Source organism: Lycorma delicatula, chromosome 1 (genome assembly GCF_047948215.1).
Source record: "Lycorma delicatula isolate Av1 chromosome 1, ASM4794821v1, whole genome shotgun sequence".
In the NCBI taxonomy this organism is placed as follows: domain Eukaryota; kingdom Metazoa; phylum Arthropoda; class Insecta; order Hemiptera; family Fulgoridae; genus Lycorma; species Lycorma delicatula.
The window spans coordinates 321,493,584-321,517,499 of record NC_134455.1 but is presented as its reverse complement, the minus strand read 5'-3'; the positions used below and the strand labels follow the sequence as shown (position 1 = coordinate 321,517,499).

The window sequence follows — 23,916 nt, the reverse complement described above, 5'->3', positions numbered from 1 at the left end:
AAGGCAGAACAGGTAAAAGTGAGAAAAAAACATTCCAGAATATAGTTATTGAAATTTTAAGTGTCTATAAAATAAACTGTTCAAGTTTTTCAAGATACCAATTAACGCTATGATTTATAATTTCCATGCAGTTAATAAAGAATTCATATATTTTTTATGGAAAAGGGTTCCTTTGAATTTTATGATTTGTTTTTCCTAATCAGTTTAGTAAATGGTTTCTGCCTTATTATGCAGCTTACTCTGAAAATGTATTAGCACATATGACCACTCGAGGGTCAACTATGATTAATCTTGTGATTACCCTAGAAAAACAGTTGTGGCAATCCTCCCGGTCAAAGCAATGTTTGTCAATAGAGTTCATGATCTGATAGTGGAATCAAATTTTTATTGTGTTGTAACATAAAGAAACAGATTGGTACTGGTCTATTAGTTTTATGTTTGCTTCTAGTATGATAGCATTACCTCTTTTTAAGTATGAAAATCGCTGTAAAATTCATGCTATATATATAGAAATGATAAAAGTTAAATTATTTGATATTTATTTAAGCTATTGTATTAATCAATTTTAACAAGAATAATAAAAAAACCTAGTTTTTTTTAATGTATAATTTTTTTGTATTGTTTTAATGATATAAAAATAATAATTATTAAATGTTATATCATTAAAACAATTATTGTTTGTAATAATTTTCTTTTGTAATATTTTATACGTTAGTGGTATAATTATTTATATTTACACTCTTAAAAATTAAGGTTTTTAATAATTGTGGGTATTTTTCCTTTTAATTTTGCAGAGTGTTATATGAATACGTTTATAAAAACATTTATTATTCGGGAAAAAATATTTGCAATTAATATTTATACAAATAAGCATGACAGAGAATCTCATCTGACGTTATGAAAATCATTTTATTTGTAACTAGTTAAATATAAATATATAGTATCCATGGAAATAAATTTTAAATTAGTATAGTATCCATGGATATAAATTATTAATTTGTATTGTTTAACATTTAAATAAATTTTAGCAATCATCTTTCTTTTAAAGTAATATCCACCAGGTTGTTTTAGTGGTACCCAAATTCTCTGATTTTAAATTCAAGTGTTCCAGCATTCAAGCCGAGTACTCCTTCTATTAAAATACAAACTAAATATTGCTGTTGGTTTTGTTTTGTTTTGTTAGGATGACACACAGTTAGGATATCCTATAGATATGATTAGATGAACATTATCCACTAACATACAAATAACATCACATGTTTTAGTGTTTTGGGTGATTTATAATTATTTATTTCTTTGTAGAATATCAAGGTTGTCGTTTAATATTAATACACTTGAAAGTATGGTGACTGAAATTGCGTTCATTTTATATTTGTGAGCATGTGCGCACATGTGTTAAAAGTACCAACAGTTATTGAAAGATTACAATGATATTATAAACTGTAGTGTACAATTCTCATAATTGTGTCATTACTTCGGCTCAAAAACACAAAAGGTACTGTAATAAAAATATAACTGTTTTTCAAAAATAAGAGAAGTTTTAAGGTTGGGTTTCAATTAAGTGCAGTTAATATCATCCTCTTTCATCGACATAAGCAATACTTCAATGGATTGCTGAAGGCAGAACAGGTATAAGTGAGAAAAAAACATTCCAGAATATAGTTATTGAAATTTTAAGTGTCTATAAAATAAACTGTTCAAGTTTTTCAAGATACCAATTAACACTACGATTTATAATTTCCATGCAGTTAATAAAGAATTCATATATTTTTTATGGAAAAGGGTTCCTTTGAATTTTATGATTTGTTTTTCCTAATCAGTTTAGTAAATGGTTTCTGCCTTATTATGCAGCTTACTCTGAAAATGTATTAGCACATATGACCACTCGAGGGTCAACTATGATTAATCTTGTGATTACCCTAGAAGAACAGTTGTGGCAATCCTCCCGGTCAAAGCAATGTTTGTCAATAGAGTTCATGATCTGATAGTGGAATCAAATTTTTATTGTGTTGTAACATAAAGAAACAGATTGGTACTGGTCTATTAGTTTTATGTTTGCTTCTAGTATGATAGCATTACCTCTTTTTGGGTATGAAAATCGCTGTAAAATTCATGCTATATATAAAGAAATGATAAAAGTTAAATTGTTTGATATTTATTTAAGCTATTGTATTAATCAATTTTAACAAGAATAATAAAAAAACCTAGTTTTTTTTAATGTATAATTTTTTTGTATTGTTTTAATGATATAAAAATAATAATTATTAAATGTTATATCATTAAAACAATTATTGTTTGTAATAATTATCTTTTGTAATATTTTAAACGTTAGTGGTATAATTATTTATATTTACACTCTTAAAAATTAAGGTTTTTAATAATTGTGGGTATTTTTCCTTTTAATTTTGCAGAGTGTTATATGAATACGTTTATAAAAACATTTATTATTCGGGAAAAAATATTTGCAATTAATATTTATACAAATAAGCATGACAGAGAATCTCATCTGACGTTATGAAAATCATTTTATTTGTAACTAGTTAAATATAAATATATAGTATCCATGGATATAAATTATTAATTTGTATTGTTTAACATTTAAATAAATTTTAGCAATCATCATTCTTTTAAAGTAATATCCACCAGGTTGTTTTAGTGGTACCCAAATTCTCTGATTTTAAATTCAAGTGTTCCAGCATTCAAGCCGAGTACTCCTTCTATTAAAATACAAACTAAATATTGCTGTTGGTTTTGTTTTGTTTTGTTAGGATGACACACAGTTAGGATATCCTATAGATATGATTAGATGAACATTATCCACTAACATACAAATAACATCACATGTTTTAGTGTTTTGGGCGATTTATAATTATTTATTTCTTTGTAGAATATCAAGGTTGTCGTTTAATATTAATACACTTGAAAGTATGGTGACTGAAATTGCGTTCATTTTATATTTGTGAGCATGTGCGCACATGTGTTAAAAGTACCAACAGTTATTGAAAGATTACAATGATATTATAAACTGTAGTGTACAATTCTCATAATTGTGTCATTACTTCGGCTCAAAAACACAAAAGGTACTGTAATAAAAATATAACTGTTTTTCAAAAATAAGAGAAGTTTTAAGGTTGGGTTTCAACTAAGTGCAGTTAATATCATCCTCTTTCATCGACATAAGCAATACTTCAATGGATTGCTGAAGGCAGAACAGGTAAAAGTGAGAAAAAAACATTCCAGAATATAGTTATTGAAATTTTAAGTGTCTATAAAATAAACTGTTCAAGTTTTTCAAGATATCAATTAACACTATGATTTTTTCCATGCAGTTAATATAGAATTCATATATTTTTTATGGAAAAGGGTTCCTTTGAATTTTATGATTTGTTTTTCCTAATCAGTTTAGTAAATGGTTTCTGCCTTATTATGCAGCTTACTCTGAAAATGTATTAGCACATATGACCACTCGAGGGTCAACTATGATTAATCTTGTGATTACCCTAGAAGAACAGTTGTGGCAATCCTCCCGGTCAAAGCAATGTTTGTCAATAGAGTTCATGATCTGATAGTGGAATCAAATTTTTATTGTGTTGTAACATAAAGAAACAGATTGGTACTGGTCTATTAGTTTTATGTTTGCTTCTAGTATGTTAGCATTACCTCTTTTTAAGTATGAAAATCGCTGTAAAATTCATGCTATATATATAGAAATGATAAAAGTTAAATTATTTGATATTTATTTAAGCTATTGTATTAATCAATTTTAACAAGAATAATAAAAAAACCTATTTTTTTTTAATGTATAATTTTTTTGTATTGTTTTAATGATATAAAAATAATAATTATTAAATGTTATATCATTAAAACAATTATTGTTTGTAATAATTTTCTTTTGTAATATTTTATACGTTAGTGGTATAATTATTTATATTTACACTCTTAAAATTTAAGGTTTTTAATAATTGTGGGTATTTTTCCTTTTAATTTTGCAGAGTGTTATATGAATACGTTTATAAAAACATTTATTATTCGGGAAAAAATATTTGCAATTAATATTTATACAAATATGCATGACAGAGAATCTCATCTGACGTTATGAAAATCATTTTATTTGTAACTAGTTAAATATAAATATATAGTATCCATGGAAATAAATTTTAAATTAGTATAGTATCCATGGATATAAATTATTAATTTGTATTGTTTAACATTTAAATAAATTTTAGCAATCATCATTCTTTTAAAGTAATATCCACCAGGTTGTTTTAGTGGTACCCAAATTCTCTGATTTTAAATTCAAGTGTTCCAGCATTCAAGCCGAGTACTCCTTCTATTAAAATACAAACTAAATATTGCTGTTGGTTTTGTTTTGTTTTGTTAGGATGACACACAGTTAGGATATCCTATAGATATGATTAGATGAACATTATCCACTAACATACAAATAACATCACATGTTTTAGTGTTTTGGGCGATTTATAATTATTTATTTCTTTGTAGAATATCAAGGTTGTCGTTTAATATTAATACACTTGAAAGTATGGTGACTGAAATTGCGTTCATTTTATATTTGTGAGCATGTGCGCACATGTGTTAAAAGTACCAACAGTTATTGAAAGATTACAATGATATTATAAACTGTAGTGTACAATTCTCATAATTGTGTCATTACTTCGGCTCAAAAACGCAAAAGGTACTGTAATAAAAATATAACTGTTTTTCAAAAATAAGAGAAGTTTTAAGGTTGGGTTTCAATTAAGTGCAGTTAATATCATCCTCTTTCATCGACATAAGCAATACTTCAATGGATTGCTGAAGGCAGAACAGGTATAAGTGAGAAAAAAACATTCCAGAATATAGTTATTGAAATTTTAAGTGTCTATAAAATAAACTGTTCAAGTTTTTCAAGATACCAATTAACACTACGATTTATAATTTCCATGCAGTTAATACAGAATTCATATATTTTTTATGGAAAACGGTTCCTTTGAATTTTATGATTTGTTTTTCCTAATCAGTTTAGTAAATGGTTTCTGCCTTATTATGCAGCTTACTCTGAAAATGTATTAGCACATATGACCACTCGAGGGTCAACTATGATTAATCTTGTGATTACCCTAGAAGAACAGTTGTGGCAATCCTCCCGGTCAAAGCAATGTTTGTCAATAGAGTTCATGATCTGATAGTGGAATCAAATTTTTATTGTGTTGTAACATAAAGAAACAGATTGGTACTGGTCTATTAGTTTTATGTTTGCTTCTAGTATGTTAGCATTACCTCTTTTTGGGTATGAAAATCGCTGTAAAATTCATGCTATATATAAAGAAATGATAAAAGTTAAATTGTTTGATATTTATTTAAGCTATTGTATTAATCAATTTTAACAAGAATAATAAAAAAACCTAGTTTTTTTTAATGTATAATTTTTTTGTATTGTTTTAATGATATAAAAATAATAATTATTAAATGTTATATCATTAAAACAATTATTGTTTGTAATAATTATCTTTTGTAATATTTTAAACGTTAGTGGTATAATTATTTATATTTACACTCTTAAAAATTAAGGTTTTTAATAATTGTGGGTATTTTTCCTTTTAATTTTGCAGAGTGTTATATGAATACGTTTATAAAAACATTTATTATTCGGGAAAAAATATTTGCAATTAATATTTATACAAATAAGCATGACAGAGAATCTCATCTGACGTTATGAAAATCATTTTATTTGTAACTAGTTAAATATAAATATATAGTATCCATGGATATAAATTATTAATTTGTATTGTTTAACATTTAAATAAATTTTAGCAATCATCATTCTTTTAAAGTAATATCCACCAGGTTGTTTTAGTGGTACCCAAATTCACTGATTTTAAATTCAAGTGTTCCAGCATTCAAGCCGAGTACTCCTTCTATTAAAATACAAACTAAATATTGCTGTTGGTTTTGTTTTGTTTTGTTAGGATGACACACAGTTAGGATATCCTATAGATATGATTAGATGAACATTATCCACTAACATACAAATAACATCACATGTTTTAGTGTTTTGGGCGATTTATAATTATTTATTTCTTTGTAGAATATCAAGGTTGTCGTTTAATATTAATACACTTGAAAGTATGGTGACTGAAATTGCGTTCATTTTATATTTGTGAGCATGTGCGCACATGTGTTAAAAGTACCAACAGTTATTGAAAGATTACAATGATATTATAAACTGTAGTGTACAATTCTCATAATTGTGTCATTACTTCGGCTCAAAAACACAAAAGGTACTGTAATAAAAATATAACTGTTTTTCAAAAATAAGAGAAGTTTTAAGGTTGGGTTTCAATTAAGTGCAGTTAATATCATCCTCTTTCATCGACATAAGCAATACTTCAATGGATTGCTGAAGGCAGAACAGGTAAAAGTGAGAAAAAAACATTCCAGAATATAGTTATTGAAATTTTAAGTGTCTATAAAATAAACTGTTCAAGTTTTTCAAGATACCAATTAACGCTATGATTTATAATTTCCATGCAGTTAATAAAGAATTCATATATTTTTTATGGAAAAGGGTTCCTTTGAATTTTATGATTTGTTTTTCCTAATCAGTTTAGTAAATGGTTTCTGCCTTATTATGCAGCTTACTCTGAAAATGTATTAGCACATATGACCACTCGAGGGTCAACTATGATTAATCTTGTGATTACCCTAGAAAAACAGTTGTGGCAATCCTCCCGGTCAAAGCAATGTTTGTCAATAGAGTTCATGATCTGATAGTGGAATCAAATTTTTATTGTGTTGTAACATAAAGAAACAGATTGGTACTGGTCTATTAGTTTTATGTTTGCTTCTAGTATGATAGCATTACCTCTTTTTAAGTATGAAAATCGCTGTAAAATTCATGCTATATATATAGAAATGATAAAAGTTAAATTATTTGATATTTATTTAAGCTATTGTATTAATCAATTTTAACAAGAATAATAAAAAAACCTAGTTTTTTTTAATGTATAATTTTTTTGTATTGTTTTAATGATATAAAAATAATAATTATTAAATGTTATATCATTAAAACAATTATTGTTTGTAATAATTTTCTTTTGTAATATTTTATACGTTAGTGGTATAATTATTTATATTTACACTCTTAAAAATTAAGGTTTTTAATAATTGTGGGTATTTTTCCTTTTAATTTTGCAGAGTGTTATATGAATACGTTTATAAAAACATTTATTATTCGGGAAAAAATATTTGCAATTAATATTTATACAAATAAGCATGACAGAGAATCTCATCTGACGTTATGAAAATCATTTTATTTGTAACTAGTTAAATATAAATATATAGTATCCATGGAAATAAATTTTAAATTAGTATAGTATCCATGGATATAAATTATTAATTTGTATTGTTTAACATTTAAATAAATTTTAGCAATCATCTTTCTTTTAAAGTAATATCCACCAGGTTGTTTTAGTGGTACCCAAATTCTCTGATTTTAAATTCAAGTGTTCCAGCATTCAAGCCGAGTACTCCTTCTATTAAAATACAAACTAAATATTGCTGTTGGTTTTGTTTTGTTTTGTTAGGATGACACACAGTTAGGATATCCTATAGATATGATTAGATGAACATTATCCACTAACATACAAATAACATCACATGTTTTAGTGTTTTGGGTGATTTATAATTATTTATTTCTTTGTAGAATATCAAGGTTGTCGTTTAATATTAATACACTTGAAAGTATGGTGACTGAAATTGCGTTCATTTTATATTTGTGAGCATGTGCGCACATGTGTTAAAAGTACCAACAGTTATTGAAAGATTACAATGATATTATAAACTGTAGTGTACAATTCTCATAATTGTGTCATTACTTCGGCTCAAAAACACAAAAGGTACTGTAATAAAAATATAACTGTTTTTCAAAAATAAGAGAAGTTTTAAGGTTGGGTTTCAATTAAGTGCAGTTAATATCATCCTCTTTCATCGACATAAGCAATACTTCAATGGATTGCTGAAGGCAGAACAGGTATAAGTGAGAAAAAAACATTCCAGAATATAGTTATTGAAATTTTAAGTGTCTATAAAATAAACTGTTCAAGTTTTTCAAGATACCAATTAACACTACGATTTATAATTTCCATGCAGTTAATAAAGAATTCATATATTTTTTATGGAAAAGGGTTCCTTTGAATTTTATGATTTGTTTTTCCTAATCAGTTTAGTAAATGGTTTCTGCCTTATTATGCAGCTTACTCTGAAAATGTATTAGCACATATGACCACTCGAGGGTCAACTATGATTAATCTTGTGATTACCCTAGAAGAACAGTTGTGGCAATCCTCCCGGTCAAAGCAATGTTTGTCAATAGAGTTCATGATCTGATAGTGGAATCAAATTTTTATTGTGTTGTAACATAAAGAAACAGATTGGTACTGGTCTATTAGTTTTATGTTTGCTTCTAGTATGATAGCATTACCTCTTTTTGGGTATGAAAATCGCTGTAAAATTCATGCTATATATAAAGAAATGATAAAAGTTAAATTGTTTGATATTTATTTAAGCTATTGTATTAATCAATTTTAACAAGAATAATAAAAAAACCTAGTTTTTTTTAATGTATAATTTTTTTGTATTGTTTTAATGATATAAAAATAATAATTATTAAATGTTATATCATTAAAACAATTATTGTTTGTAATAATTATCTTTTGTAATATTTTAAACGTTAGTGGTATAATTATTTATATTTACACTCTTAAAAATTAAGGTTTTTAATAATTGTGGGTATTTTTCCTTTTAATTTTGCAGAGTGTTATATGAATACGTTTATAAAAACATTTATTATTCGGGAAAAAATATTTGCAATTAATATTTATACAAATAAGCATGACAGAGAATCTCATCTGACGTTATGAAAATCATTTTATTTGTAACTAGTTAAATATAAATATATAGTATCCATGGATATAAATTATTAATTTGTATTGTTTAACATTTAAATAAATTTTAGCAATCATCATTCTTTTAAAGTAATATCCACCAGGTTGTTTTAGTGGTACCCAAATTCTCTGATTTTAAATTCAAGTGTTCCAGCATTCAAGCCGAGTACTCCTTCTATTAAAATACAAACTAAATATTGCTGTTGGTTTTGTTTTGTTTTGTTAGGATGACACACAGTTAGGATATCCTATAGATATGATTAGATGAACATTATCCACTAACATACAAATAACATCACATGTTTTAGTGTTTTGGGCGATTTATAATTATTTATTTCTTTGTAGAATATCAAGGTTGTCGTTTAATATTAATACACTTGAAAGTATGGTGACTGAAATTGCGTTCATTTTATATTTGTGAGCATGTGCGCACATGTGTTAAAAGTACCAACAGTTATTGAAAGATTACAATGATATTATAAACTGTAGTGTACAATTCTCATAATTGTGTCATTACTTCGGCTCAAAAACACAAAAGGTACTGTAATAAAAATATAACTGTTTTTCAAAAATAAGAGAAGTTTTAAGGTTGGGTTTCAACTAAGTGCAGTTAATATCATCCTCTTTCATCGACATAAGCAATACTTCAATGGATTGCTGAAGGCAGAACAGGTAAAAGTGAGAAAAAAACATTCCAGAATATAGTTATTGAAATTTTAAGTGTCTATAAAATAAACTGTTCAAGTTTTTCAAGATATCAATTAACACTATGATTTTTTCCATGCAGTTAATATAGAATTCATATATTTTTTATGGAAAAGGGTTCCTTTGAATTTTATGATTTGTTTTTCCTAATCAGTTTAGTAAATGGTTTCTGCCTTATTATGCAGCTTACTCTGAAAATGTATTAGCACATATGACCACTCGAGGGTCAACTATGATTAATCTTGTGATTACCCTAGAAGAACAGTTGTGGCAATCCTCCCGGTCAAAGCAATGTTTGTCAATAGAGTTCATGATCTGATAGTGGAATCAAATTTTTATTGTGTTGTAACATAAAGAAACAGATTGGTACTGGTCTATTAGTTTTATGTTTGCTTCTAGTATGTTAGCATTACCTCTTTTTAAGTATGAAAATCGCTGTAAAATTCATGCTATATATATAGAAATGATAAAAGTTAAATTATTTGATATTTATTTAAGCTATTGTATTAATCAATTTTAACAAGAATAATAAAAAAACCTATTTTTTTTTAATGTATAATTTTTTTGTATTGTTTTAATGATATAAAAATAATAATTATTAAATGTTATATCATTAAAACAATTATTGTTTGTAATAATTTTCTTTTGTAATATTTTATACGTTAGTGGTATAATTATTTATATTTACACTCTTAAAATTTAAGGTTTTTAATAATTGTGGGTATTTTTCCTTTTAATTTTGCAGAGTGTTATATGAATACGTTTATAAAAACATTTATTATTCGGGAAAAAATATTTGCAATTAATATTTATACAAATATGCATGACAGAGAATCTCATCTGACGTTATGAAAATCATTTTATTTGTAACTAGTTAAATATAAATATATAGTATCCATGGAAATAAATTTTAAATTAGTATAGTATCCATGGATATAAATTATTAATTTGTATTGTTTAACATTTAAATAAATTTTAGCAATCATCATTCTTTTAAAGTAATATCCACCAGGTTGTTTTAGTGGTACCCAAATTCTCTGATTTTAAATTCAAGTGTTCCAGCATTCAAGCCGAGTACTCCTTCTATTAAAATACAAACTAAATATTGCTGTTGGTTTTGTTTTGTTTTGTTAGGATGACACACAGTTAGGATATCCTATAGATATGATTAGATGAACATTATCCACTAACATACAAATAACATCACATGTTTTAGTGTTTTGGGCGATTTATAATTATTTATTTCTTTGTAGAATATCAAGGTTGTCGTTTAATATTAATACACTTGAAAGTATGGTGACTGAAATTGCGTTCATTTTATATTTGTGAGCATGTGCGCACATGTGTTAAAAGTACCAACAGTTATTGAAAGATTACAATGATATTATAAACTGTAGTGTACAATTCTCATAATTGTGTCATTACTTCGGCTCAAAAACACAAAAGGTACTGTAATAAAAATATAACTGTTTTTCAAAAATAAGAGAAGTTTTAAGGTTGGGTTTCAATTAAGTGCAGTTAATATCATCCTCTTTCATCGACATAAGCAATACTTCAATGGATTGCTGAAGGCAGAACAGGTATAAGTGAGAAAAAAACATTCCAGAATATAGTTATTGAAATTTTAAGTGTCTATAAAATAAACTGTTCAAGTTTTTCAAGATACCAATTAACACTACGATTTATAATTTCCATGCAGTTAATACAGAATTCATATATTTTTTATGGAAAACGGTTCCTTTGAATTTTATGATTTGTTTTTCCTAATCAGTTTAGTAAATGGTTTCTGCCTTATTATGCAGCTTACTCTGAAAATGTATTAGCACATATGACCACTCGAGGGTCAACTATGATTAATCTTGTGATTACCCTAGAAGAACAGTTGTGGCAATCCTCCCGGTCAAAGCAATGTTTGTCAATAGAGTTCATGATCTGATAGTGGAATCAAATTTTTATTGTGTTGTAACATAAAGAAACAGATTGGTACTGGTCTATTAGTTTTATGTTTGCTTCTAGTATGATAGCATTACCTCTTTTTGGGTATGAAAATCGCTGTAAAATTCATGCTATATATAAAGAAATGATAAAAGTTAAATTGTTTGATATTTATTTAAGCTATTGTATTAATCAATTTTAACAAGAATAATAAAAAAACCTAGTTTTTTTTAATGTATAATTTTTTTGTATTGTTTTAATGATATAAAAATAATAATTATTAAATGTTATATCATTAAAACAATTATTGTTTGTAATAATTATCTTTTGTAATATTTTAAACGTTAGTGGTATAATTATTTATATTTACACTCTTAAAAATTAAGGTTTTTAATAATTGTGGGTATTTTTCCTTTTAATTTTGCAGAGTGTTATATGAATACGTTTATAAAAACATTTATTATTCGGGAAAAAATATTTGCAATTAATATTTATACAAATAAGCATGACAGAGAATCTCATCTGACGTTATGAAAATCATTTTATTTGTAACTAGTTAAATATAAATATATAGTATCCATGGAAATAAATTTTAAATTAGTATAGTATCCATGGATATAAATTATTAATTTGTATTGTTTAACATTTAAATAAATTTTAGCAATCATCTTTCTTTTAAAGTAATATCCACCAGGTTGTTTTAGTGGTACCCAAATTCTCTGATTTTAAATTCAAGTGTTCCAGCATTCAAGCCGAGTACTCCTTCTATTAAAATACAAACTAAATATTGCTGTTGGTTTTGTTTTGTTTTGTTAGGATGACACACAGTTAGGATATCCTATAGATATGATTAGATGAACATTATCCACTAACATACAAATAACATCACATGTTTTAGTGTTTTGGGTGATTTATAATTATTTATTTCTTTGTAGAATATCAAGGTTGTCGTTTAATATTAATACACTTGAAAGTATGGTGACTGAAATTGCGTTCATTTTATATTTGTGAGCATGTGCGCACATGTGTTAAAAGTACCAACAGTTATTGAAAGATTACAATGATATTATAAACTGTAGTGTACAATTCTCATAATTGTGTCATTACTTCGGCTCAAAAACACAAAAGGTACTGTAATAAAAATATAACTGTTTTTCAAAAATAAGAGAAGTTTTAAGGTTGGGTTTCAATTAAGTGCAGTTAATATCATCCTCTTTCATCGACATAAGCAATACTTCAATGGATTGCTGAAGGCAGAACAGGTATAAGTGAGAAAAAAACATTCCAGAATATAGTTATTGAAATTTTAAGTGTCTATAAAATAAACTGTTCAAGTTTTTCAAGATACCAATTAACACTACGATTTATAATTTCCATGCAGTTAATAAAGAATTCATATATTTTTTATGGAAAAGGGTTCCTTTGAATTTTATGATTTGTTTTTCCTAATCAGTTTAGTAAATGGTTTCTGCCTTATTATGCAGCTTACTCTGAAAATGTATTAGCACATATGACCACTCGAGGGTCAACTATGATTAATCTTGTGATTACCCTAGAAGAACAGTTGTGGCAATCCTCCCGGTCAAAGCAATGTTTGTCAATAGAGTTCATGATCTGATAGTGGAATCAAATTTTTATTGTGTTGTAACATAAAGAAACAGATTGGTACTGGTCTATTAGTTTTATGTTTGCTTCTAGTATGATAGCATTACCTCTTTTTGGGTATGAAAATCGCTGTAAAATTCATGCTATATATAAAGAAATGATAAAAGTTAAATTGTTTGATATTTATTTAAGCTATTGTATTAATCAATTTTAACAAGAATAATAAAAAAACCTAGTTTTTTTTAATGTATAATTTTTTTGTATTGTTTTAATGATATAAAAATAATAATTATTAAATGTTATATCATTAAAACAATTATTGTTTGTAATAATTATCTTTTGTAATATTTTAAACGTTAGTGGTATAATTATTTATATTTACACTCTTAAAAATTAAGGTTTTTAATAATTGTGGGTATTTTTCCTTTTAATTTTGCAGAGTGTTATATGAATACGTTTATAAAAACATTTATTATTCGGGAAAAAATATTTGCAATTAATATTTATACAAATAAGCATGACAGAGAATCTCATCTGACGTTATGAAAATCATTTTATTTGTAACTAGTTAAATATAAATATATAGTATCCATGGATATAAATTATTAATTTGTATTGTTTAACATTTAAATAAATTTTAGCAATCATCATTCTTTTAAAGTAATATCCACCAGGTTGTTTTAGTGGTACCCAAATTCTCTGATTTTAAATTCAAGTGTTCCAGCATTCAAGCCGAGTACTCCTTCTATTAAAATACAAACTAAATATTGCTGTTGGTTTTGTTTTGTTTTGTTAGGATGACACACAGTTAGGATATCCTATAGATATGATTAGATGAACATTATCCACTAACATACAAATAACATCACATGTTTTAGTGTTTTGGGCGATTTATAATTATTTATTTCTTTGTAGAATATCAAGGTTGTCGTTTAATATTAATACACTTGAAAGTATGGTGACTGAAATTGCGTTCATTTTATATTTGTGAGCATGTGCGCACATGTGTTAAAAGTACCAACAGTTATTGAAAGATTACAATGATATTATAAACTGTAGTGTACAATTCTCATAATTGTGTCATTACTTCGGCTCAAAAACACAAAAGGTACTGTAATAAAAATATAACTGTTTTTCAAAAATAAGAGAAGTTTTAAGGTTGGGTTTCAACTAAGTGCAGTTAATATCATCCTCTTTCATCGACATAAGCAATACTTCAATGGATTGCTGAAGGCAGAACAGGTAAAAGTGAGAAAAAAAACATTCCAGAATATAGTTATTGAAATTTTAAGTGTCTATAAAATAAACTGTTCAAGTTTTTCAAGATATCAATTAACACTATGATTTTTTCCATGCAGTTAATATAGAATTCATATATTTTTTATGGAAAAGGGTTCCTTTGAATTTTATGATTTGTTTTTCCTAATCAGTTTAGTAAATGGTTTCTGCCTTATTATGCAGCTTACTCTGAAAATGTATTAGCACATATGACCACTCGAGGGTCAACTATGATTAATCTTGTGATTACCCTAGAAGAACAGTTGTGGCAATCCTCCCGGTCAAAGCAATGTTTGTCAATAGAGTTCATGATCTGATAGTGGAATCAAATTTTTATTGTGTTGTAACATAAAGAAACAGATTGGTACTGGTCTATTAGTTTTATGTTTGCTTCTAGTATGTTAGCATTACCTCTTTTTAAGTATGAAAATCGCTGTAAAATTCATGCTATATATATAGAAATGATAAAAGTTAAATTATTTGATATTTATTTAAGCTATTGTATTAATCAATTTTAACAAGAATAATAAAAAAACCTATTTTTTTTTAATGTATAATTTTTTTGTATTGTTTTAATGATATAAAAATAATAATTATTAAATGTTATATCATTAAAACAATTATTGTTTGTAATAATTTTCTTTTGTAATATTTTATACGTTAGTGGTATAATTATTTATATTTACACTCTTAAAATTTAAGGTTTTTAATAATTGTGGGTATTTTTCCTTTTAATTTTGCAGAGTGTTATATGAATACGTTTATAAAAACATTTATTATTCGGGAAAAAATATTTGCAATTAATATTTATACAAATATGCATGACAGAGAATCTCATCTGACGTTATGAAAATCATTTTATTTGTAACTAGTTAAATATAAATATATAGTATCCATGGAAATAAATTTTAAATTAGTATAGTATCCATGGATATAAATTATTAATTTGTATTGTTTAACATTTAAATAAATTTTAGCAATCATCATTCTTTTAAAGTAATATCCACCAGGTTGTTTTAGTGGTACCCAAATTCTCTGATTTTAAATTCAAGTGTTCCAGCATTCAAGCCGAGTACTCCTTCTATTAAAATACAAACTAAATATTGCTGTTGGTTTTGTTTTGTTTTGTTAGGATGACACACAGTTAGGATATCCTATAGATATGATTAGATGAACATTATCCACTAACATACAAATAACATCACATGTTTTAGTGTTTTGGGCAATTTATAATTATTTATCTCTTTGTAGAATATCAAGGTTGTCGTTTAATATTAATACACTTGAAAGTATGGTGACTGAAATTGCGTTCATTTTATATTTGTGAGCATGTGCTTACATGTGTTAAAAGTACCAACAGTTATTGAAAGATTACAATGATATTATAAACTGTAGTGTACAATTCTCATAATTGTGTCATTACTTCTGCTCAAAAACACAAAAGTTACTGTAATAAAAATATAACTGTTTTTCAAAAAAAGGATTGTTACATATAAAACAGTAAGACACTAGGTCAAAAACTCTTATAATTTAGAACTCACTTTAAAAAAAATACTTGTTAAATATATTTGACAGATTGTACACAATGTTTCAGGGTTCCATAAGAGAAGCAAAAAATAACATTACAAAAATCTTACCCAACTGCTTTCATTAATAATGTAATTAACATATTTATTTTTATAAATAATTTTAATGTAAAAATCAAATAATTTATGTAATATTTTTTTTTATTATATTATAATTATTGAAAAAATTATAGGTATAAACTACTTTAATTAATCTGTCAAGAAATCAGTTGTTAATATTTTTGTTTATTTCAAGAGATTTTAGAAACATCTAATCTGTCATCAAATTTTAGAGGGTTTGCCGAAAATAGTGTGATAATTACTATTTTTTATTGTTTTAAAGATATTTAAAAAATTATGTCTAAATTACCTGGATTTTGGAAAGTGAATTACTATTTAATAAGATTTATAAAAATTAGCATTAAAAAAGATAACATCTAATCTTATTTAACACATATTAAATAAAACTAAAGGAATATAAATATATAGTTTCCATAGAAATAAATTTTTATTTCTAATATAAATTTGTATTGTTGTTTGTAATTTTAAATAAATTTGAACAATTATCATTTTTTAACATTCTAGAATATGCACCTGGTTGGTATAGTGGTGAAAGTGTCTTTCCAAATCAGCTGATTTACAAGTCGACAGTTACAGGGTTCATCCACTAATAAGAGAAGTTTTAAGGTTGGGTTTCAATTAAGCGCAGTTAATATGATCCTCTTTCATCGACATAAGCAATACTTCAATGGATTGCTGAAGGCAGAACAGGTAAAAGTGAGAAAAAAACATTCCAGAATATAGTTATTGAAATTTTAAGTGTCTATAAAATAAACTGTAAAAGTTTTTCAAGATACCCATTAACACTATGATTTATAATTTCCATGCAGTTAATAAAGAATTCATATATTTTTTATGGAAAAGGGTTCCTTTGAATTTTATGATTTGTTTTTCCTAATCAGTTTAGTAAATGGTTTCTGCCTTTTTATGCAGCTTACTCTGAAAATGTATTAGCACATATGACCACTCGAGGGTCAACTATGATTAATCTTGTGATTACCCTAGAAGAACAGTTGTGGCAATCCTCCCGGTCAAAGCAATGTTTGTCAATAGAGTTCATGATCTGATAGTGGAATCAAATTTTTATTGTGTTGTAACATAAAGAAACAGATTGGTACTGGTCTATTAGTTTTATGTTTGCTTCTAGTATGATAGCATTACCTCTTTTTGGGTATGAAAATCGCTGTAAAATTCATGCTATATATAAAGAAATGATAAAAGTTAAATTATTTGATATTTATTTAAGCTATTGCATTAATCAATTTTAACAAGAATAATAAAAAAACCTAGTTTTTTTTAATGTATAATTTTTTTGTATTGTTTTAATGATATAAAAATAATAATTATTAAATGTTATATCATTAAAACAATTATTGTTTGTAATAATTATCTTTTGTAATATTTTAAACGTTAGTGGTATAATTATTTATATTTACACTCTTAAAAATTAAGGTTTTTAATAATTGTGGGTATTTTTCCTTTTAATTTTGCAGAGTGTTATATGAATACGTTTATAAAAACATTTATTATTCGGGAAAAAATATTTGCAATTAATATTTATACAAATAAGCATGACAGAGAATCTCATCTGACGTTATGAAAATCATTTTATTTGTAACTAGTTAAATATAAATATATAGTATCCATGGAAATAAATTTTAAATTAGTATAGTATCCATGGATATAAATTATTAATTTGTATTGTTTAACATTTAAATAAATTTTAGCAATCATCATTCTTTTAAAGTAATATCCACCAGGTTGTTTTAGTGGTACCCAAATTCTCTGATTTTAAATTCAAGTGTTCCAGCATTCAAGCCGAGTACTCCTTCTATTAAAATACAAACTAAATATTGCTGTTGGTTTTGTTTTGTTTTGTTAGGATGACACACAGTTAGGATATCCTATAGATATGATTAGATGAACATTATCCACTAACATCATCACATGTTTTAGTGTTTTGGGCGATTTATAATTATTTATTTCTTTGTAGAATATCAAGGTTGTCGTTTAATATTAATACACTTGAAAGTATGGTGACTGAAATTGCGTTCATTTTATATTTGTGAGCATGTGCGCACATGTGTTAAAAGTACCAACAGTTATTGAAAGATTACAATGATATTATAAACTGTAGTGTACAATTCTCATAATTGTGTCATTACTTCGGCTCAAAAACACAAAAGGTACTGTAATAAAAATATAACTGTTTTTCAAAAATAAGAGAAGTTTTAAGGTTGGGTTTCAATTAAGTGCAGTTAATATCATCCTCTTTCATCGACATAAGCAATACTTTAATGGATTGCTGAAGGCAGAACAGGTAAAAGTGAGAAAAAAACATTCCAGAATATAGTTATTGAAATTTTAAGTGTCTATAAAATAAACTGTTCAAGTTTTTCAAGATATCAATTAACACTATGATTTTTTCCATGCAGTTAATATAGAATTCATATATTTTTTATGGAAAAGGGTTCCTTTGAATTTTATGATTTGTTTTTCCTAATCAGTTTAGTAAATGGTTTCTGCCTTATTATGCAGCTTACTCTGAAAATGTATTAGCACATATGACCACTCGAGGGTCAACTATGATTAATCTTGTGATTACCCTAGAAGAACAGTTGTGGCAATCCTCCCGGTCAAAGCAATGTTTGTCAATAGAGTTCATGATCTGATAGTGGAATCAAATTTTTATTGTGTTGTAACATAAAGAAACAGATTGGTACTGGTCTATTAGTTTTATGTTTGCTTCTAGTATGTTAGCATTACCTCTTTTTAAGTATGAAAATCGCTGTAAAATTCATGCTATATATATAGAAATGATAAAAGTTAAATTATTTGATATTTATTTAAGCTATTGTATTAATCAATTTTAACAAGAATAATAAAAAAACCTAGTTTTTTTTAATGTATAATTTTTTTGTATTGTTTTAATGATATAAAAATAATAATTATTAAATGTTATATCATTAAAACAATTATTGTTTGTAATAATTTTCTTTTGTAATATTTTATACGTTAGTGGTATAATTATTTATATTTACACTCTTAAAAATTAAGGTTTTTAATAATTGTGGGTATTTTTCCTTTTAATTTTGCAGAGTGTTATATGAATACGTTTATAAAAACATTTATTATTCGGGAAAAAATATTTGCAATTAATATTTATACAAATAAGCATGACAGAGAATCTCATCTGACGTTATGAAAATCATTTTATTTGTAACTAGTTAAATATAAATATATAGTATCCATGGAAATAAATTTTAAATTAGTATAGTATCCATGGATATAAATTATTAATTTGTATTGTTTAACATTTAAATAAATTTTAGCAATCATCATTCTTTTAAAGTAATATCCACCAGGTTGTTTTAGTGGTACCCAAATTCTCTGATTTTAAATTCAAGTGTTCCAGCATTCAAGCCGAGTACTCCTTCTATTAAAATACAAACTAAATATTGCTGTTGGTTTTGTTTTGTTTTGTTAGGATGACACACAGTTAGGATATCCTATAGATATGATTAGATGAACATTATCCACTAACATACAAATAACATCACATGTTTTAGTGTTTTGGGCAATTTATAATTATTTATCTCTTTGTAGAATATCAAGGTTGTCGTTTAATATTAATACACTTGAAAGTATGGTGACTGAAATTGCGTTCATTTTATATTTGTGAGCATGTGCTTACATGTGTTAAAAGTACCAACAGTTATTGAAAGATTACAATGATATTATAAACTGTAGTGTACAATTCTCATAATTGTGTCATTACTTCTGCTCAAAAACACAAAAGTTACTGTAATAAAAATATAACTGTTTTTCAAAAAAAGGATTGTTACATATAAAACAGTAAGACACTAGGTCAAAAACTCTTATAATTTAGAACTCACTTTAAACAAAATACTTGTTAAATATATTTGACAGATTGTACACAATGTTTCAGGGTTCCATAAGAGAAGCAAAAAATAACATTACAAAAATCTTACCCAACTGCTTTCATTAATAATGTAATTAACATATTTATTTTTATAAATAATTTTAATGTAAAAATCAAATAATTTATGTAATATTTTTTTTTATTATATTATAATTATTGAAAAAATTATAGGTATAAACTACTTTAATTAATCTGTCAAGAAATCAGTTGTTAATATTTTTGTTTATTTCAAGAGATTTTAGAAACATCTAATCTGTCATCAAATTTTAGAGGGTTTGCCGAAACTAGTGTGATAATTACTATTTTTTATTGTTTTAAAGATATTTAAAAAATTATGTCTAAATTACCTGGATTTTGGAAAGTGAATTACTATTTAATAAGATTTATAAAAATTAGCATTAAAAAAGATAACATCTAATCTTATTTAACACATATTAAATAAAACTAAAGGAATATAAATATATAGTTTCCATAGAAATAAATTTTTATTTCTAATATAAATTTGTATTGTTGTTTGTAATTTTAAATAAATTTGAACAATTATCATTTTTTAACATTCTAGAATATGCACCTGGTTGGTATAGTGGTGAAAGTGTCTTTCCAAATCAGCTGATTTACAAGTCGACAGTTACAGGGTTCATCCACTAATAAGAGAAGTTTTAAGGTTGGGTTTCAATTAAGCGCAGTTAATATGATCCTCTTTCATCGACATAAGCAATACTTCAATGGATTGCTGAAGGCAGAACAGGTAAAAGTGAGAAAAAAACATTCCAGAATATAGTTATTGAAATTTTAAGTGTCTATAAAATAAACTGTTCAAGTTTTTCAAGATATCAATTAACACTATGATTTATAATTTCCATGCAGTTAATATAGAATTCATATATTTTTTATGGAAAAGGGTTCCTTTGAATTTTATGATTTGTTTTTCCTAATCAGTTTAGTAAATGGTTTCTGCCTTATTATGCAGCTTACTCTGAAAATGTATTAGCACATATGACCACTCGAGGGTCAACTATGATTAATCTTGTGATTACCCTAGAAGAACAGTTGTGGCAATCCTCCCGGTCAAAGCAATGTTTGTCAATAGAGTTCATGATCTGATAGTGGAATCAAATTTTTATTGTGTTGTAATATAAAGAAACAGATTGGTACTGGTCTATTAGTTTTATGTTTGCTTCTAGTATGATAGCATTACCTTTTTTTGGGTATGAAAATCGCTGTAAAATTCATGCTATATATAAAGAAATGATAAAAGTTAAATTATTTGATATTTATTTCAACTATTGTATTAATCAATTTTAACAAGAGTAATAAAAAAACCTAGTTTTTTTCAAATGTATAATTTTTTTGTATTGTTTTAATGATATAAAAATAATAATTATTAAATGTTATATCATTAAAACAATTATTGTTTGTAATAATTATCTTTTGTAATATTTTAAACGTTAGTGGTATAATTATTTATTTTTACAATGTTAAAAATTAAGGTTTTTAATAATTGTGGGTATTTTTCCTTTTAATTTTGCAGAGTGTTATATGAATACGTTTATAAAAACATTTATTATTCGGGAAAAAATATTTGCAATTAATATTTATACAAATAAGCATGACAGAGAATCTCATCTGACGTTATGAAAATCATTTTATTTGTAACTAGTTAAATATAAATATATAGTATCCATGGAAATAAATTTTAAATTAGTATAGTATCCATGGATATAAATTATTAATTTGTATTGTTTAACATTTAAATAAATTTTAGCAATCATCATTCTTTTAAAGTAATATCCACCAGGTTGTTTTAGTGGTACCCAAATTCTCTGATTTTAAATTCAAGTGTTCCAGCATTCAAGCCGAGTACTCCTTCTATTAAAATACAAACTAAATATTGCTGTTGGTTTTGTTTTGTTTTGTTAGGATGACACACAGTTAGGATATCCTATAGATATGATTAGATGAACATTATCCACTAACATACAAATAACATCACATGTTTTAGTGTTTTGGGCGATTTATAATTATTTATTTCTTTGTAGAATATCAAGGTTGTCGTTTAATATTAATACACTTGAAAGTATGGTGACTGAAATTGCGTTCATTTTATATTTGTGAGCATGTGCGCACATGTGTTAAAACAGTTATTGAAAGATTACAATGATATTATAAACTGTAGTGTACAATTCTCATAATTGTGTCATTACTTCTGCTCAAAAACACAAAAGTTACTGTAATAAAAATATAACTGTTTTTCAAAAAAAGGATTGTTACATATAAAACAGTAAGACACTAGGTCAAAAACTCTTATAATTTAGAACTCACTTTAAAAAAAATACTTGTTAAATATATTTGACAGATTGTACACAATGTTTCAGGGTTCCATAAGAGAAGCAAAAAATAACATTACAAAAATCTTACCCAACTGATTTCATTAATAATGTAATTAACATATTTATTTTTATAAATAATTTTAATGTAAAAATCAAATAATTTATGTAATATTTTTTTTTATTATATTATAATTATTGAAAAAATTATAGGTATAAACTACTTTAATTAATCTGTCAAGAAATCAGTTGTTAATATTTTTGTTTATTTCAAGAGATTTTAGAAACATCTAATCTGTCATCTAATTTTAGAGGGTTTGCCGAAAATAGTGTGATAATTACTATTTTTTATTGTTTTAAAGGTATTTAAAAAATTATGTCTAAATTACCTGGATTTTGGAAAGTGAATTACTATTTAATAAGATTTATAAAAATTAGCATTAAAAAAGATAACATCTAATCTTATTTAACACATATTAAATAAAACTAAAGGAATATAAATATATAGTTTCCATAGAAATAAATTTTTATTTCTAATATAAATTTGTATTGTTGTTTGTAATTTTAAATAAATTTGAACAATTATCATTTTTTAACATTCTAGAATATGCACCTGGTTGGTATAGTGGTGAAAGTGTCTTTCCAAATCAGCGGATTTACAAGTCGACAGTTACAGGGTTCATCCACTAATAAGAGAAGTTTTAAGGTTGGGTTTCAATTAAGCGCAGTTAATATGATCCTCTTTCATCGACATAAGCAATACTTCAATGGATTGCTGAAGGCAGAACAGGTTAAAGTGAGAAAAAAACATTCCAGAATATAGTTATTGAAATTTTAAGTGTCTATAAAATAAACTGTTCAAGTTTTTCAAGATACCCATTAACACTATGATTTATAATTTCCATGCAGTTAATAAAGAATTCATATATTTTTTATGGAAAAGGGTTCCTTTGAATTTTATGATTTGTTTTTCCTAATCAGTTTAGTAAATGGTTTCTGCCTTTTTATGCAGCTTACTCTGAAAATGTACTAGCACATATGACCACTCGAGGGTCAACTATGATTAATCTTGTGATTACCCTAGAAGAACAGTTGTGGCAATCCTCCCGGTCAAAGCAATGTTTGTCAATAGAGTTCATGATCTGATAGTGGAATCAAATTTTTATTGTGTTGTAACATAAAGAAACAGATTGGTACTGGTCTATTAGTTTTATGTTTGCTTCTAGTATGATAGCATTACCTCTTTTTGGGTATGAAAATCGCTGTAAAATTCATGCTATATATAAAGAAATGATAAAAGTTAAATTATTTGATATTTATTTAAGCTATTGTATTAATCAATTTTAAAAAGAATAATAAAAAAACCTAGTTTTTTTTAATGTATAATTTTTTTGTATTGTTTTAATGATATAAAAATAATAATTATTAAATGTTATATCATTAAAACAATTATTGTTTGTAATAATTATCTTTTGTAATATTTTAAACGTTAGTGGTATAATTATTTATATTTACACTCTTAAAAATTAAGGTTTTTAATAATTGTGGGTATTTTT

The 23,916-nt window shown here is 25.5% G+C and overlaps 1 long non-coding RNA gene across 1 annotated transcript; it reads left to right on the top strand.

The window, feature by feature from the left end:
- The first annotated feature begins 18,366 nt into the window (after positions 1 to 18,366).
- On the top strand, positions 18,367 to 23,227 carry LOC142318366 (uncharacterized). Its single transcript, XR_012754888.1, has 3 exons — positions 18,367 to 18,410; positions 20,596 to 20,781; positions 22,965 to 23,227. It is a non-coding gene; the product is annotated as an uncharacterized LOC142318366 (long non-coding RNA).
- Positions 23,228 to 23,916: the final 689 nt, after the last annotated feature.